General features: G+C 42.9%; 1 protein-coding gene across 15 annotated transcripts in view; it reads left to right on the top strand.

Moving 5' to 3' along the window:
* Positions 1-19125, top strand: part of ZBTB38 (zinc finger and BTB domain containing 38) — a 141435-nt gene that overhangs the window by 37752 nt on the left and 84558 nt on the right. For 5 of the 15 annotated variants that reach the window (XR_002337480.1, XM_021068346.1, XM_021068345.1 and 2 more), the window contains one exon: positions 18811-18954. The gene's annotated coding sequence lies outside the window, so the exon portion shown is untranslated. Of the gene's footprint in view, positions 1-16180; positions 18955-19125 lie in introns of those variants that run through there. The other 10 variants (XM_021068349.1, XM_021068355.1, XM_021068358.1 and 7 more) reach the window with 5 other exon arrangements.

Raw genomic sequence — 19125 nt, forward strand, 5'->3', positions numbered from 1 at the left:
ACCAATTTACATTCCCACCAACAGTGCAGGAGAATTCCTTTTCCTCCACACCTTCTCCAGCACTTATTATTTATGGACTTATTAAGGATGGCCATTCTGACTGGTGTGAGGTGGTACCTCATGGTAGTTTTGATTTGCATTTCTCTAATAATCAATGATGTTGAGCATTTTTTCATGTGTTTATTGGCCATCTGTACATCTTCCTTGGAGAAATGTCTGTTCAGGTCTTTTGCCCATTTTTCCATTGGGTTGTTGGCTTTTTTGCTGTTGAGTTGTGTAAGTTGTTTGTATATTTTAGAGATTAAGCCCTTGTCGGTTGCAACATTTGAAACTATTTTCTCCCATTCCATAGGAAGTCTTTTTTTTTTTTTCATATATGGTTTCCTTTGCTGTGCAAAAACTTGTCAGTTTGATTAGGTCCCATTGGTTTCTTTTTGCTTTTATTTCTGTTGCTTTGGGAGTCTGATCTAAGAAAACATTTGTCAAGTTGATATCAGAGAATATTTTCCCTATGTTCTCTTCTAGGAGTTTGATGGTGTCTTGTCTTATGTTTAAGTCTTTAAGCCATTTTGAGTTTATTTTTGTGCATGGCGTGAGGGTATGTTCCAGTTTCATTGATTTATATGCAGCTGTCCGGTTTTCCCAGCACCACTTGCTGAAAAGACTTTCTTTTTCTCATTTTATATTCTTGCCCCCTTTGTCAAAGATTAATTGACTGTAGGTGTCTGGGTTTATTCCTGGGTTCTCTATTTTCTTCCATTGGTCTGTGTGTCTGTTTTGATACCAGTACCACACTGTCTTGATGACTGTGGCTTTGTCATATTGCCTGAAGTCTGGGAGAGTTATGCCTCCTGCTTGGTTTTTGTTCCTTGGGATTGCTTTGGCAATTCTGGGTCTTTTGTGGTTCCGTATAAATTTTTGGATTGTTTGTTCCAGTTCTGTGAAAAATGTCATGGGTCATTTGATATGGATTGCACTGAATCTGTAGACTGCTTTGGGTAGTACGGCCATTTTTACAATATTAATTTTTCCAACCCGGGAGCATGGAATATCTTTCCATTTCTTTGAATCCTCTTTAATTTCCTTGATTAATATTTTATAGTTCTCAGCATATAAGTCTTTCACCTCCTTGGTCAGGTTTATTCCCAGTTATTTGATTTTTGGGGGTACAATTTTAAAAAGTATTGTATTTTTGTATTCCTTTTCTAATATTTTATTGTCAGTGTACAGAAATCTATTTCTATCTTTTTTTGCTTGGAAAGATCCTAAGGACTAATGTTTCCACTAAATTAATATGTGCATATTATAAATAAAACTATAAGTGTTGTTTAGATAAAAGAGAACTTCTAAGAAGTGAAGATTATAATCAGAGGAAGGAATTAAGGGACCTTTGCTCAAAATGCAGGAGCCCCTCTCATTCCAAGGGGGAATTCCATAGATTACATTATAGAGAGAAATATGGGTGACAGTTAAGAACTGCTCCACCATACCCAGGTACAAAGGATCCTACATTGCTGCTATATTTCTCTAAAGTCAGGTTAACCTTGTACACAATGGAATATTACTCAGCCATTAAAAGGAAAGCAATAATGGCATTTGCAGCAACATGGATGGACCTAGAAATTATCATGCTAAGTGAAGTCAGTCAGACAATGAGACACCAACATGTGGAATCTAAAAAAAGAACACAATGATCTTCTTTGCAGAACAGATACTGACTCACAAACTTTGAAAAACTTACGTTTTCCAAAGGAGACAGGTTGCAGGGGTAGAGGTATGCACTGAGGATTTGGGATGGAAATGCTATAAAATTTGGTTGTGATGATTGTTGTACACCTATAAATGTAATAAAATTCATTAAGTACTTAAAAAAAAGAGATATGAAGAAGAAAAAAATAAAGTCAGGTTAAGCTTGGTTGCACATATCTTACTCTCCAAGGCTGAGAAAGAATCCAAAATCATGTATTACCAGGTCTCCCTGCCCCTGTCTCCCAGGCTCTCATAGGCCCAGGAAAGGGGAATTGGGTATCCTGATTCTTAGGTCGTGGTGGGTGCCAAGAAGTTACCCCTGCTCCTTCTGCTACTCCATGTGCTGGCCTCTTCTGGCTTGGAGGACCATGAAGAGGCTTCTTGTCACTGTGTTCCTCTTGCCACTGCCTATGGGTTATCCATAAAGAAGCCTACCTAGGCTCTCAAAGCAGTAGTGTGTAGTGTCCAGCCCCCGACTGGCTTTCAGGTAGCCTCTCACCTGAGTTCCTACAGGGATGGTGGGACACAGACTCCCTGCCACCCTGGAAACCTACACCCACCACCCCTATACATGTACATACATGTCTGAGCACATGCGCATACATGAGCATGCGTGTGTGCATGCACACACACAGAGACACACACACACACACTCACACACTTCTCCATCTCAGAGAAGTCACCAATAGAGCTGACCAAATTTCCCTCCTTTAAAAGCAGTGAATGTTTCTGCCATCCTGAATAATTCTTCTTAACATGACTGGTTTCCAACCAAATATCTGAGTAAAAGGGCCTTATCCTAGGGTCTAGAAAGTTCTCTATTTAAGACTCCAAAGCACAAAGGGCAAGCCCAGAATTTAAAACTTAAGGCTGAGAAGAAAATTACCTTATCATTCTTTTTTGCTGATAAGGGCACGGCAGTAAAAAAGGATAAGACACCGATTAACTTCTCCCTCACTCTGCTTCATGGGTGAGCACTGAGCCTGTGGGGTGTGTGTTTGTGTGTGCGATGGAGGTGGGGGTGGGTGGCTAAAAGCATTAACGTGGGAGATTTGGATCCCTGATGAAATCTCAAAGGGAAGGTTAGCAGAAGCCAGGAAAGAAACCCGAGCCACGTGTCTGCAGCATTACTGGGTCCTGTGACCATCTGAAATGAGGAAATGGCAATTTGCAAAGATTTCCTGTGCAGCCGTTAGTCTAGGGCTGGCATGAGGAATAGGACTGCTAGTCTAGTGGCCCAGGACAGGGTGAAGGGGGCAGGGGTGTGGGGGGGAAGCCTGAAGACCCCTGCATTCCTCTCACAGAGCCCTGCAGCCCAGGATGGGGGCCTGCATCTGAGGGGACTCATCGTATGTGTCATACGAACTGATGCGGCCCTACTTAGGAAGGACAGTGGGATAAGATACTATACCAGGCTTGAGGCAAGTCTGGGTATTTGGTGGACTGTAAAGATTATAAAACTCTACACTAAGACCCACCTATATATTTATATATTTGTGTTTATTTATTTAGGGGTTGAATCAGACGTGTAGCCACTGGCCTACACCACAGCCACCATAACACCAAATCCGAGCCGTATCTGCAACCTACACCACAGCTCACAGCAACGCTGAATCCTTAACACTCCGAGCGAGGCCAGGGATCGAACCTGTGTCCTCATGGATGCTAGTTGGGTTCATACTTGCTGAGCCAAAACAGGGACTCCAACCCAACCTTATATTAAAGCAGGGAAACAACAAGGAAATGAGCATTCATACTACTGACCCTTTGTCAAGGGAAGTCCAGCAGAAGGCAATCAGGACACAGTAGCTTCCCCCTCCGCCCCAGCCCCTCCCCATAGCGTCAGTCAGTTGGTCCTGCACCATGTTACGAAGCCTGGTAATGGAGTTCCCTGGTGGCTCAGTAGGTTAGGGATTTGGTATTGTCACTGCAGCAGCTCAGGTCGCTGCTGTGGCCAGGTTTCCATCCTTGACCTGGGATTTCCATGTGCTGTGGAAGTGGCAAAAAAAAAAAAAAAAATAGTAATACTCATATAATAAGAAAAAAAAAAAAAAAGGAGAATTTTTAAATTAAATTCTCACTTAAAGAGATAGAGTAGGGCTTTTAAAGACAATTATCACTGCCAGGGTTCCTTACTCAGTATTGTTAGCAACCTGAAAATTATCTTTAAAAGTGTACTCTATATAAGCCTCTTACAAAGGGGAAATTAGGAAAGGAAGGATTTGAGATTTCCTTTATAAATCAACAAGAATGGCTTTTTAAAAGTTGATTTGGGGATTAAGAATGTAACACCTATTTATGGCAGAAAATAATTAGATCCTACCAAATTGCTCCTTAAAAATTATATGTATTAAAACATATATGCAACACTACCACATGTTTGATCTTTTTCCACACACTTGACAATTATAGATAGTCTCAATCATTTTCATGTTTGCCTGTCTGACAGGCAAAAGTCCCTCATTGCATTGTCTCCATTTCCCTGATATTAATGATGTTGAACATCTTTTATTTATTTATTTATTTTTTTCCGTCTTTTTGCTATTCCTTGGGAATCTCCCATGGCATATGGAGGTTCCCAGGCTAGGGGTCTAATCGGAGCTGTAGCCACCTATGCCAGAGCCACAGCAACGTGGGATCCGAGCCGCGTCTGCTACACTACAGCTCATGGCAACGCCCGATCGTTAACCCGCTGAGCAAGGGCAGGGACCGAACCCGCAACCTCTTGGTTCCTAGTTGGACTCGTTAACCACTGCGCCACGATGGGAACTCCCCTGAACATCTTTTATATGCTATTTGTCATTTCTACTTTGTTCTATGAATTATTTGTTCATATTCTTGACCCTTTTTATTTAATTTAATTTATTTATTTATTTGGCCATGACTGTGGAGTGTGAAAATTCCTGGGGCTAGGGATCGAACCCACATCACAACAGTGACAGGGCTGGGCCTGCTGAGCCACCAGGGAGCTCCTCTTTGCCTTTTTTTGTGTTATTGTTTTCCTACTGATATTCATCTTTTACCTATTATAGCTCTTGAAAATATCTTCTCAAAGTCTGGCATGTGTCCTTTGACTTTATTTATAGTATCTTCTGCCCTCTAGAAGGCTTGGGGTTTTTAATAGCAATCAATTCCTGACTTTCATCATGGCATCTGGGATTTTGTAATTTATTTAAAAGTCTCCTTAATCATAGGATTATAAAAATATTCTTTTATTTTTTTCTAGTACTTTAATAGTCTTTAAAAATGTTTGTATAATCAATCTAGCTTTTATTTATTTGGTGTATATCACAGGGGCTCATTAACCACCAGACCATTCATTAACACACATCCATTAAAACTACCTAACCCCATTTTCCATGTGTCCTGGAGAAAAAAGGGAAACTAAGTGCTTTCTTCCACCTGAGAGACAGTAGTGAGACAACCACAGGGGAGGAAAGGATGTGTAACATTAATCTGTGCCCAACAGAGATGTCCACTCTAGTGGGAAGACTCTTAAGCTACATAATTTAAACTTTCTAAAATGGTCCTTATTTGCAATTTTTTTTTGGGTGGGGGCTGCACCTGCAGCATATGGAAGTTCCCAGGCTAGGGGTCGAATCAGAGCTGCAGCTGCCAGCCTACTTCACAGCCACAGCAATATCAGATCCGAGCCGCGTCTGCGACCTGCACCACAGCTCATGGCAATGTCAGATCCTCAACCCACTGAACAAGGCCAGGGATCAAACCTGTGTCCTCATGGATACCAGTTAGTTTATTTTGGCTGAGCCATGATGGGAGCTCCTGCAGTATTCCTTCTTACTGACACATAGTTACCACTCAAACTTTGATTTGGAAACTGTGTAGCTAATACAGCCAGTGAGGTGTGTATGTAGGCCTGTAAACACCACATGAAGCATATTGAGTTCTATGAATTCAGAGGAGCGAGGGGGGCATTTCTGCTTGGGAAGATTAGGGAGAAGATTTGAACCAGACCTTGAAGGCAAGTTAAGTTTTGAGAGACCAAGGTGGTGGGAGAGATCATTCTAGGCTGTAGGAACAGAGGAACAAAGGCAGAGAGCAGAAAAGCACAGGTTGTATTTTTGGAAGCACTCATGAGCTCTCCAGTTGTCTGCCATATAGGGAAGTAGTGAGGGGTTAAGCTAGATGGTAGTTTGAGGCTGGACAGTGGAAAGCCTTGAATGTCAAGGTAATGAGTTTGTGGCTTTATTCTCTAGGTAGTGGATTACCACTGAAGGTTTTATTTTTTAATAGCCTTATTGAGATATAATTCATATGCCACACAACACACCCATTTAAAGTATACAATTCAGAGGTTTTTAGTATATTCATAGCTGTGTGCAACCATCATCACAGTCAATTTTAGAATGCTTTTATCACCTCAAAAAGAAATCTTTATCTGTCACCCTCTAAGCCTTCATTCCTCACCCCAGACATAAGAAACCACTAATCTTTTTTCTATCCCTATAGATTTCCCTGTCTGGACATTTCATGTGAAAGGAATTGTATAATATGTGATCTTTTGTGACTAGATTCTTTTGTTTAGCATATTACCAGTGATGGTGTGAGCAACAGAAAAGTGGCTCTTTAGAAAAAAATGTTCTTGGAGTTCCCATTGTGGCTCAGTGGGTTAAGAACCTCATGTAGTGTCTTTGAGGATGTGGGTTGGATCCCTGGCTTCACTCAGTGGGTTAAGGAGCTGGCATTGCCACAAGCTGCAGCATAAGTCACAGATGTGGCTCAGATCCAGTGTTGCTGTGGCTGTGCTGCAGCTCTGATGCAGCCCCTAGCCTGGGAACTTCCATATGCTACAGGTAGAACTGTAAAAAGAAAAAAAAAGAAAGAAAGCATGTTCTAGATGCAGAATGGTGGAAGGGGGCTGGAAGGCCAAAAAGAGCTATTAGTTGACCATAAAAGTGAGTTGCTGTTATGGAGTCATGTGAGTGCTCAATAAGGAAGCTTTGGCTGCAGGTAAGTAGACACTGAACTATAAATGGCTTAATAACAGGGACTTTTATTATCTTTCTCACAGGAACTCTGGAGATAGGTGTTTCCAGATTTGGTCCATGGCTTACCAGTTTTGCCAATGACCACATTCTTCCATCTTTCTCTCTATCATCTTCATGTAGTAGCTTTTATACTCTGACTTTTCTCCTCATTGTTACAAGATGCCTTGTTGCTCTTCAAGGTATCACCTCTTCATATAGTTGCTTACAGAAACATGCTTCCCCCAATCCCACATCCACAGCATGTGGAAGTCCTCAGGCCAGGATTGAATCCGTGGCACAGAAGCAGCAATGCTGATCCTTAACCTGCTGTGCCTCAGAAGAACTCCTGGAAACATACATCTTTGCTTTTTAAAAGAATCAACTTCTCTCCCTAGCCTTACCCAAAAGATTTTCCCTCATGGACCATCAGTCAGGTCCACAACACACATCAGTGCCTCAGCTTCACGGTAGGCTGAAAATGTGCATATCTAACATTATCTGCTTTTGTGATGGGTGATGGTCTCTGCTGGCAAGAAGTAAGGAAGATAGAGGTGCTCTTGGGTAGGCAAGCAGTAGTGCTTGCTACAATAGCCAAAGAAGACTCAGGATAGAACAGCATCCTCAGTCCAACAAAGGACAGTCTTTTTTGAAGATGTGAGTGACTATAGGGTGAGGGCAAGAACGATGAAAGCCTCCCAAAAAAGGGGAGTTGATGGAATTTGTTCTCAGTTGGTTACTGGTAACCTCTAATTACTACCTTCCAGTAACAGGAAAGAAGATATTAGAATACGGAGATTTGAGAAGAGAGATTTTTTTTTTTTTTTGTCTTATCTATGGCCACACCTGCGGCATATGGAGATTCCCAGGCTAGGGGTCCAATCAGAGCTGTAGCCACCAGCCTAGCCACAGCCACAGCAACATGGGATCAGAGCGGCATCTCTGACCTACACCATAGCTCACAGAGATGTTGGATCCTTAACCCACTGAGCAAGGCCAGGGATCGAACCTGCACCCTCATGGATACTAGTCGGGTTTGTTTCCACTGAGCCATGACAGGAACTCTGTGAAGAGAGTGGATAAATAGTAGAGAAGTACAGGACCTTTAAAAAGAAAGCAGGAGAGATCTTGGGCAACAGGATCAACAGATCAAATGAAAAGTGGTTTATTTGTTTTCTTTTGGCTGCACCCATGGCATGTGGAAGTTCCTGGGCCACGGATTGAATTGAATTCACAGCTGCAACCTACATCACAGCTGTGACAATGCTGGATCTTTAATCCACTGTGCCAGGCCAGGGATCGAACCAGTGCCTCCACAGGGATAAGCCAGATCATTACCCACTGCACCACAGCAGGAACCCCAAAGAGTGTTTTTTTAAATGCGGAGATTCGGAGTTCCCATCATGGCACAGTGGAAATGAATCTGAATGAGGACGTAGGTTCAATCCCTGGCCTTGCTCAGTGGGTTAAGAAGCCAGCATTGCCGTGAGCTGTGATGTAGGTGGCAGATGTGGCTTGGATCCTGCGTGGCTGTGGCTGTGGCGTAGGCCAGCAGCTGCAACTTCCTTTAGACCCCTAGCCTGGGAACCTCTATATGCTGTGGGTGTGGCCCTAAAAAATAAAAATAAATAGAAATAAAAATGGAAATATTCTTGTAGATAATACGTACATACAGAGAGAGAATTATGAGGAGTTGATCACACGATTATGGGGACTGAAAAGTCCCATGTTCTACCATCTGCAAGCTGTAGACCCAGGAAATCCAGTGGTACCAGAACAAGGAGACCCGATGGTGTACACATCAGTCTGAGGGCAGGAGAATGCCAAAGACTCAGCTCAAGAAGAAAGGCAGAGAGAGGCCAAATTCTCCCTGCCCCTACCTTTTTATGTTATTCAGGCCTCAGCAGATTGCTGCTCACCCACGCTGGGGAGGGCCATCTGCTTTACTCAGTCTACCAATTCAAATGCTAATGTCACCCGGAAACACCTTCAGAGACACACCCAGAAATAATGTTTAGCCAAATATCTGGGCACCCTGTGATCCTGTCAAGTTGACACATAAAACTGATCAGTACATGAAAATTTGTTATGAAAAGTTTTATAGCACTGAAGTCAATGGAAAGCCAATAGTACTTGCTATCACTAGAAAGTATCTGTAATAATAAATATGAAGACAACAAAAGGATGTTAATCATCTCTAGTTAGATAGCACAGCCTACAGAAACTCCTAATCCTGAGCCAAGCTCTCTATAGAAGAGTGAACTCTCAAGTCTCAGAGTGATAGACACACACCACATGATGCAGTGTCACTTAATGTCCTGTTATAGGCCATCTAAGCTACTTGGATCCCCAGTACCGAGCATCTCCAGCTTCTGGAAACATATAGGAGATCCTTACTTTTGATCTGAAGAGAGGGTCACAATTTACTAAATTAAAAAATGCAAGCGGTAGCATAATCCAATTTTGGTACAACAAGCAAAGTTAAAAGAATCCTCTGTAGGTGGATTGAGGCTTGTCTTGGTGAACACATGGAAAAGCAGATGAACATCTTAAGTCTTACCATAGGAAATCACCATTTTTGTAATTGGAAAATGATCTAAAATTGGCTTTTTTTTTTTCCTTTTTTTATGGCTACACCCATGGCATATGGAGGTTCCCAGGCTAGGGGTCCAATCAGCTGCTGGCCTGCACCAAAGCCACAGCAACATCAGATCCCAGCCGCATCTGTGATTTACACCACAGCTCACAGCAACACCGGATCTTTAACCCACTGAGCAAGGCCAGGGATCGAACCTGCATCCTCATGGATACTAGTAAGGTTCGTTTTCACTGAGCCATGACGGGAACTCCTAAAAGTGGCATTTTAATATAGTCCTACCTAATAAACCCACCAAGGATGTTAACATTAATTATGCAAAGGAGTGATGAAAAAAGGCTTTTATTCTATTGCTTTTAATTATAAGCATATATTGCCTTAGAATTTTTCAAAATTCTAATAGTAACATTTTAAATGAAAGAAAGCACTTAGCCTGAGCTGTCATAAGCTGTGAATAAGCTGCAAGTCTTTGTGTATGTGTCAATTATATCTCATTAAAGTGCGGGGGGTTGGGGGGGGGAGATGTAAGTCCTTGGGAGGCTCACACTATTTCTCTAAGCCATCTCAGCGTTATTAACATTTGGGACTGGATAATTCTTCGCTGAGAGCACTGTCTTGTTTTCTGTAGGCTGTTTAGCAGATCCCTGGCTTCTATGTATCCATGATAGTAGCATCACCCCAAACAACCACCACCCCAAATGATAGCTAAAAATGTCTACAGACGTTGCCAGTGTTCCCTGGGGGCAGAATCGCCTGGGTTGGGACCCTGCTGCTGTAATCCTCAATTTCTCATCAATGAAGAGAGACCGTGACCACCTGCTCTCTAGCTACCTTAAAACACCAACATTCTCTGACGGAATCAATATGGAGTCTATAAATGGGCTTTACAAAAGCTGTTTTCCTTCAGAGCCACTAGAGGGAGCACTCTACAATACAGAGAACAAAACGGAGGTGGGGTGGGGGTGGGGAACACTTGTTTTCCCCTTCTCGGGCGGACTTTGCTGTCTCTATTCCCAATGCCCCAGCCCTCAATAAATAGCCTTTGATGTTGAGAGTGATAACTCTTAACCACGAGGCTTGAAAGGCTATTTGTCTTGTGCTTTGTGCCATAAAAGCCATTGCTTTTAGATATGGTGGAAGAGTGCAAAATGTTCTTTGCTTTTTCAACATTGTTTGTAGGCAGTTACATCCAACGTCTGTCATATCACTAAAAAGAGGTTATGCCTCTCTATGAGGAGAGTCTGTGGAAAAGGCAGACTAGAGGTGAAAGATCTAGTTCTCTTCCTGGTCCTGCCACTTCTAGGCTGTGTGATGTTGGCTAATTCTCTTAACCTTTCTGGTCATGTTATAATAGAGCTCAGAAGACAGGCTAAGAAGTTAAGTTACTTGTTTAAGGTTACATACTGAGTTAAATGGTCAAGCCTGGATTTGGATCTGACCTTTGGACTTCATGGGGTAGTTCTGAGAATCAAATGAGATGGAATATATAAAAATAGAAACCCCCATGCAAGTTCAGGGTATGGATATGCAGATATCGTGGATGTGAGAGGAGGTGATGGCTGAGAGGTAGCATGGTGGGCAGGGAGAGTGGGGAGAGGAACTCGGTGTATGTAGGTCCACACAGCTAAAAGAAGCTATTCCTCCACCAAGGTGTTATAAGTTACAATAAAAGGCCTCAGTGTCCCCAAATCCTTTATTACCAATGGAACATATGCTTTTGATCCCCATTAAAATGAGGTGTGCTACTTTCTGCTTTTATGAGATATTTTAATACTTTAATGAAACTGAGATACCTTTTTTTTTTTTTTTTTTGCTTTTTAGGGCTACACGTGTAGCAAATGGAAGTTTCCAGGCTAGGGGTTGAATCGGAGCTGTAGCTGCTGGCCTATACCACAGCCACAGCAGTGTGGGATCCAAGCCAAATCTGCGACCTACACCACAGCTCACAGCAACGCCGGATCTGTAACTCACTGAGCAAGGCCAGGGATTGAACCTGCATCCTCATAGATACTAGTCAGGTTCGTTTCCATTGAGCCACAATGGGAAATCCCTAACACCATTTTTTAAACTTTTAAAAAACCTTGAACCACAGTAAGAAATGTGTTTAACAGAGAGACCAGCCTACACAAATATTACAAAAGTCTTACTTGTAATGCCCTTGGAAATTTTCTATTGTTTCCTTTTATTTTACTGCTTAAAACCAGCGCTTGTTCTGGCCCCACAGATGGTGGGCCCTGACTTGCAGCTTTAAAAGCACTATACTCGAAGTTTTTGTGGGAGGAGAGGAGGGAACATAGGGTCCTGGGGCTGGCTGAGGAAAGAAACAGGAGATATGGCTCCCAAACATTACTTGAGGAGCCTCAAAGATGAACTTTTTACATTTTTCTAGGAGCTGATTCTTTTTTTTTTTTTTTTTTTGGTCTTTTTAGGGCCATACCCATGGCATGTGGACCCCAAGCTAGGGGTCCAGTCGGAACTGTAGCCACTGGCCAGAGCCACAGCAACACCGTGTCCAAGCCACGTCTGTGACTTACACCACAGCTCACAGAAACACTGGATCCTTAACCCATTGAGTGAGGCCAGGGATCAAACCTGGGTCTTCATGGATCCTTGTCAGATTCGTTTCTGCTAAGCTATAACAGGAACTCCTAGGAGCTGATTCTTTGAGGAATGATTCAGGAGTACAATCCCAAATTCACCTAAACGAGTGAGGATGGGCTACTGGGCAGTAACCGCCAAGCTAGATTCACAGAGGTCATGATCAAAACCCCATACCATTAACACAAATTGTAGATGGCATAATATAACCACCACCATAACAAAAAATAAAACCCTACATTTATCGAGCCTTTATTAAATATTGAACTAAATACTGTATATGAGTAATGGGATTTAAATTAAGTTTGAGTGCTCCCTAATTTTCCTTTCTGCCTGTTCACTAAGAGAGTCCTAGCATTGCCTGTCTAATTTATTTTCCTGCCCCATCAGAAGAGGAACTGGACAGAAGGTAGAAGGACTGGAGGAACATTGGTTAAGGCTAGAGAAGAAGCTTTTTTTTTTTTTTTTTGCCATCCCACTTGCTCATTTCTTTTTAATTTTATTGAAGTATAATTGATTTACAATGTTGCGTTAATTTCTGCTGTATAGCAGTGTGATTCAATTATATATATTATGTTCTTTTTCATATTCTTTTCCATTATGGTTTACAACAGGATATTAAACATAGTTCCCTGTGCTACATAGTGGGACCTTGTTCTTTATCCAACTGTATAGAATAGTTTACATCTGTTAATTCCAAACTCCCAATCCTTCCCTCCTCCACCCGCCAGTCCCTTGGCAACGACAAGTCTGTTCTCTATGCCTCTGAGTCTGTTTCTGTTTTGTAGTTATGTTCATTTATGTTATATTTTAGATTTCACGTACAAGTGATACATGATCTTTGTCTTTGGAGAAAAAGCTTTGTGGGGAGCTTGGGAGAAAGAATGGGAGGCTGAAGTTGTGGGCTGTGTTTGGCTTGGAAAGGAGGAGCGAGCAAAAGGGATGTTAAGAAGAATTGCAAGGGGCTTTGTGTGATGTTTGAGAAACGCAAGTATTGAATATAAGTTAATTTGAAGTTACTTTTTGGTGACTGGGCTGGATTTATCAGACTGTAACATCACCCTGAGACTGGCCTACATGGGTCATGGTCTCAGTAGGGTTACATAAGCATTATCTTATTTAGTCGGCATTACAAACCCATGAGGTGGTATTTTTTTCAGATTGTAAAAGGAGACTGATGTAGGCCTAATAACCTTAAAGTCATACAGCTAATAAATTTGGAAAAATACTCCCCACACTGATCTACAGGTAGAACACAGTCTCCATCCAAATCCCAGCTGGATATTTTGCAGAAATTGGAAAGATAATCCTAAAAGTCATATAGAAATGCAAGGGATCAAGCATAGACAAAACAACTGTGAAAAAGAACAAAGTTGGTAGACTCATACTTCCAACTTCCAAACTTTTTATGAAGCCATAGTAATCAAAACAGTGTAGTGCTTGTGTAAGAACAGACATCTAGATCAATGGAATAGAATTAAGAGTCCAGAAATAAACTAATGTTTACAATCAGTTTGACAAAGGGGCCAAGATAATTCAATGAGGGAAAGAATAGACTTATTTTTTAAATAACCTTTTAATTTTAGATCAGTTTTAGATGTACACAATTCTCGTGAGAACAGGCTTTTTCAACAAATGGTCCTGGGACAACTGGATATCCACATGAAAAGAATGAATTTGGATCCCTATTTTGCATAAAAATTAACTTAAAGTGACTCATAGACCTAAATGTAAGAACTAAAACTATAAAACTCTTAGAAAACTCAGGTGTAAATCTTGATGACCTTGGGTTAGACAGTGGGTTCTCAGATATGACCCCAAAATCACAAATGATAAAAAGAGAAGATTGGTAAGTTGGACTTCATCAAAATTAAATTTTTTTCTCAGTAACAAAGAACAAAAAACCCAATTGAAAAATGGGTAGAAGACCTGAATAGACATTTTCTCAAAGAAGACATATGAATGGCCAGTAGGCACATGAAAAGATGCTCAGCATCACTGATTATTAGAGTAAAGCAAGTCAAAACTCCAGTGAGGTACCTCCTCACACTAGTCAGAATGGCCATCATTAATAAATCTACAAGTAACAAACTCTGGAGAGGGTGTGGAGAAAAGGGAATGCTCCTACACTGTAGGTGGGAAGGTAAATTGGTACAACCACTATGGAAAACAGTATGGAGGTACCTCAGAAGCTAAATATAGAACTACCATATGATCCAGCAATCCCATTCCTGGGCATATATTCAGACAAAACTATAATTCAAAAACATACATATTCATTACAGCACTATTCACAAGATATGGAAACAACCTAAATGTCCATTGGCAGATGAATGGATTAAGCTGTGGTACATATATATAGTGGAATACTATTCAGCCATAAAAAAGAACAAAATAATGCCATTTGCAGCAATATGGATGCAACTAGAGATTCTCATACTACGTGAAGTCAGAAAGAGAAAGCCAAATACCATATGATATCACTTATATGTGGAATCTAAAATATGGCACAAATGAACTTCTCTGCAAAACAGAAACAGACTCACAGACATAGAGTACACACTTGTGGTTGCCAAGGGAAGAGAGGGGAGAGGGAATGGGATGAACTGGGAGTTTGGTTAATAGATGCAAACTATTACATTTAGAATGGATAGGCAATAAGGTCCTACTGTATAGCACAGAGAATTATATCTAATCTCCTAGGATAGACCATGATGAAAAATAATATATTTTTAAAAGAGTGTAAAAAATTAAAAATTTTTGTTTTTCAAAGACTGCCATAAATAAAATGAAATGAAAACTACAGTCAGGGCAATGTATTTGTAAAACATCTGATAAGAGATTTTTATCCATAAGCTGTAAAGAATCCCTACAACTCCAAAATAAAAAGACAAATACTTTGAAAATGGATAAAGTATTTAAATAGACTATTCTCCAAAGAAGATATACAAGTGGCTAATAATTCAGGAGAAAAATACTCAACATTATTAGTCATTAGGGAAATGCAAATCAAAACCAAAAGAGATACTACCTCACACTAGGATAGCTAGAATCCAAAATGCAGACAATGAGATTGTTGGTGAGAATGTGGAGAAATCAGAACTCTCACACATCACTGATGGGAATGTGAAATGGTACAGCTGTTTGGAAAAGAGTTTGACAATTCCTCAAAATGTTAAACACTGAGTTCCCTTATGACCCAGCAATTCCACTCCTTGGTATCCACCCAAGAGACATGAAAACATATGTCCACACAAAAGCTTGTACTCGAATGTCCATGACAACATTATTTATAACAGCCAAAAGTAAAAACAGTTCAAATGTTCATTAGCTGATGTATGGATAAACAAAATGTGGTATAGCTACACAATGGAATATATTTGGAATACATCATTCAAAATGTCCAGAAAAGGCAAATCTATACAGACAGAGAAGATTCATGTTCTCCTGTGGCTGGGGGATGAGGCAGATGAGAAATGATTGCTAGTGGGCACAAGGTTTCTTTTTGGGGTGATAAAATGTTCTCAAATGAGGTTAAGGATCGCACATTTCTGTAAATATACTGAAATCTATTGAATTGTACACGTAAGTGGGTTAAATTTACGGTGTATAAATTATACCATAATAGAAGTTCCCGTTGTGGCTCAGTGGTTAACGAATCCAACTAGGAACCATGAGGTTGTGGGTTCGATCCCTGGCCTCACTCAGTGGGTTAAGGATCCGGTGTTGCCGTGAGCTGTGGTGTAGGTCACAGACATGGCTCGGATCCCATGTCGCTGTGGCTCTGGCATAGGCCAGTGGCTACAGCTCTGAGGAGACCTCCAGCCTGGGAACCTCCACATGCCATGGGAGCAGCCCTAGAAAAGGCAAAAAGACAAAATAAAAATTATACCGTAATAATAAATTACTTTTTATTTATTTGTTTTTAGCCAAACCCATGGCATGCGGAAGTTCCCGGGCCAGGGATTGAACCCTCGCCTCAGCAGTGATCCAAACCACAGCAGTGATCCAAACCACTGCAGTGGCAATGCTGGATCCTTGACCTGCTGTGCTACAAGGGAACTCCATAAATTGCTTTGTAAAAGGTGATTGAGATGAGAGAAATCTGCTGTGCTACAAGGGAACTCCATAAATTGCTTTGTAAAAGGTGATTGAGATGAGAGAAATTAGAGGCAGCAAGTCTAGATGTCTTCCAAGTCTTTGTTTTTGTTTTTTAATTTCCAGCATATAACTGCATTTGCTTTACTAAAGAGGAGGGTTCTCCAGATAGGGTAGAGGTTAGGGGTATCACTGTACTTACATCTGTGTCCCCAAATAGATGTTTTGCCCAACTTTCTGATTTTATCCTCACTGTTAGAATCAACCCTGGTGCATACCATGCAAAGAGCCTATGTGTCTCACATATGCTTACTTTTCCTTCCTTCCTTTATTTTCCTCTTCACATTATCCTGGCCCCACAAGGTAGACTGAAAGAATAATCAGCCTCTGTTCATCTTATTAGAGAAATAAATACCTGTGTGTGTGAAGCAAGCAAGGCCACTGAGCCTTTGGGAAAACAGCAGGGAGGTGCCCAGAGGCATTTTCTGCAGAGAAGAAAAGAATCAACAAGCCTTTGCCAAAAAAATGCCTGGAACTTAAAAGGCTTTCCTCAGCCCAAGGTCAGGCTCGGTGTGTATGCTGACAGTGACCCTGGTCAGTTGTCACTGCTCCCTTCATCCAAAGCATGTGGCTTTCTCTCTCTGAAACTCACCTCTACTGATTCCACCTGCCTGGGGAGTCAGACCCCACAGCACGAGTGTAATTCCTCAGAGTGGCAACCGGCAGAGGTCCCAGGATCAAGGGAACAACACAGTGTCCCCAAGGATCACAGTGATTTCCTGAGCCCAGGGGAGGGATCCCATGACAGACACCCCACCCCACGGTGGGAAGGAGAGCAGGGAAGTGGCATTATTGAGGAGGCCATCGACACCTCCCTGCCCACTGCCACAAGGGGCTGGAAAGTTCTGGCTTTTGTCTTCCTCTTGGAATGAGACATTTACCCTGGGAGAATCATGGAAAATTACAAACCACAGAGTCATGGACCATAGGTGGAAAAGGTACCTTCAAGGTCATTCTTATCTGGGGCTCAGATCCTTAAGTGGCTGTTCTCTGCCAGCCCCCCTCACCTTGGCTTGAGCACAGCCACTAACAGGCCTCTCACTCCGTCCCAGGAAGGCAGCTGATTCCTGAGAGGGCAACAACTGCCATTGTCATGTCCAGCTCTGTTTCCTGTCACTTCCAGCCCCTCCTGGTACTTCAAAACCGTATGGTAGTTCCAACCCCTTCTCTAGTTCTCAGAGTCTTTGCGAAAGCTCTCATGCCTTTCTTCCCAGCAGTCTCCATGCCTGTCTTAGGCTTGTGCCTTGAACTGCACTGACCCTCCCACCTACTCCCACGAGACCGGGGACAATAAAGACAAGTCTGGGCCTTGGCTCTTCTGAGCTGCCCTGACCACTGTGCTCTCAGACCCTGCATCCACTACTGGCCACCAGACCTCCCTAGCTTTGTGTTCCGGTTCTGGCTCCTCACCTCCACTTGGACAAGAGACCGGACTTGCCCTCCTGGCTGCTCTCATCGTCCCACCAAGCCTCAGACGTGGTGTTGACCCATCAAGAGAGCATGAAGCCTAGTAGTTCCAGATCATCTGTAAATGCTCCAGTGTTTCCTTGTAGGATTTGGTTTCCAGCCCGTGATTACGCTCCTTTCCCCTCACCTGGACAGGCTGCTCTTGGTCAATATTTATTTATGATGCTCAGCCACTCAGCATCACGTTTAAGAATGCAGGATCTGAGATCAGACCATCCAGACTGTGCCACTAACAAGCTGTGAGACTTGAGAGAAGTGTCTTAATCTCTCTGAGCACCTCATCTGAGTGGAAATGATAATAGTACCTACCTCAGAGCTTTGTCATTATGACAGTAAAGTGAAATAATCTTTGTAAAGACGTCACACCGAGGCTCCAGCATTCACTGCAAGTATCCAATACACATTCTCTCCTATTTTAAAATTATCGTTCGTTTATTCATCATGTATTTCTGAGCCCCATGTCAGGAGCTAGGACATAAATACCCCTCTTAATGAGAGCGGCCATCTTCAGTGCAAGAAGCACAGGCTCACACTGGTGCCCAGAGAGCAGGGAGCTGAGCCCCAGCACCATGGCACAAAGGCAGAGAGTAGACATTTAGCACTGCACGCTGCCCATGGAGGGTGACAAGAGCACCTTCCACCTTTTCCCGATCTCTTTTAGTTCCACTTCGACTCCCTGGGTAAGGTGGCACCACAGGGAAGCAGGGGATGGGGGGGGGCGTGGATGCCAGAGGGTGAGGTGAGAAATCCCCAGAGAAACAGCCTCCACTGCTTCTCTCTTTGGCAGAGGGTGGCCATGCCCCTGCCATGCAGGAGGGCGATGTCCCCTAGGGAGACCTTGCTGACTCTGCCTGGGACTGTTCTGTTCCGGAAGTAGGAAGGACGGCCGGGGGTGGGGAGGCGGCAGGAATGTTCTGGCCTGCTGCTCCGACAGGCGAGTGTCCCGAGAGGAGGGCCTCTGGACATCAAAGGTTCCTTTTGTCCCCTTCCGAGTGGCAGGGCAGCCCGGCCGCTGGCGATGACTCAGGCCTGGCCCTGACGTCACCCACGCCCGGCCACTGGCCTCCCTCTGCAGCCAGGAAACTGGCTGGGGAGTGGCACTCAGGCTGCAGCAAATCTCAAAATAAGGAGGCAAGCGCCTCTCTCCTCCTCCTCTCCATCGCCCCACAGCACACCTTTCTTTTCTTTTCTGCTGCTGCTTTTTTGTTTTGAAGCCTCCCAGAAGCTTTTACTTATAGATCAACTTTCAAAATGTAGGAAGTCAGCATGGATGACATCATCAGAAAAATATGTGGAGCTGATCTCGACCAGAAGTGAAGAACCCAGAGCAAGACAGCGGTTATAACTCCTGAGCCCAGGGAGTTGGCAGCGTGTGGGTTTCAGAGAAGCCAGCGCCTCCGAGTAAGTGAAGGCCACCCCTGGGCCCCCTCACTCAGCGCCCTTCACTGTGGGGCGCCATCTTGTTCCCTGACACCTGCGCTTTGCAGGCCCCAGCCTGGAGGGAGGGAGTGGGAGCTGCATCTGGGACACCTTTCAATTACGGCACCGAAGGGTTCTATCTGATCTTTCTCT

This window comes from Sus scrofa, chromosome 13 (genome assembly GCF_000003025.6).
Source record: "Sus scrofa isolate TJ Tabasco breed Duroc chromosome 13, Sscrofa11.1, whole genome shotgun sequence".
Lineage (NCBI taxonomy): Eukaryota > Metazoa > Chordata > Mammalia > Artiodactyla > Suidae > Sus > Sus scrofa.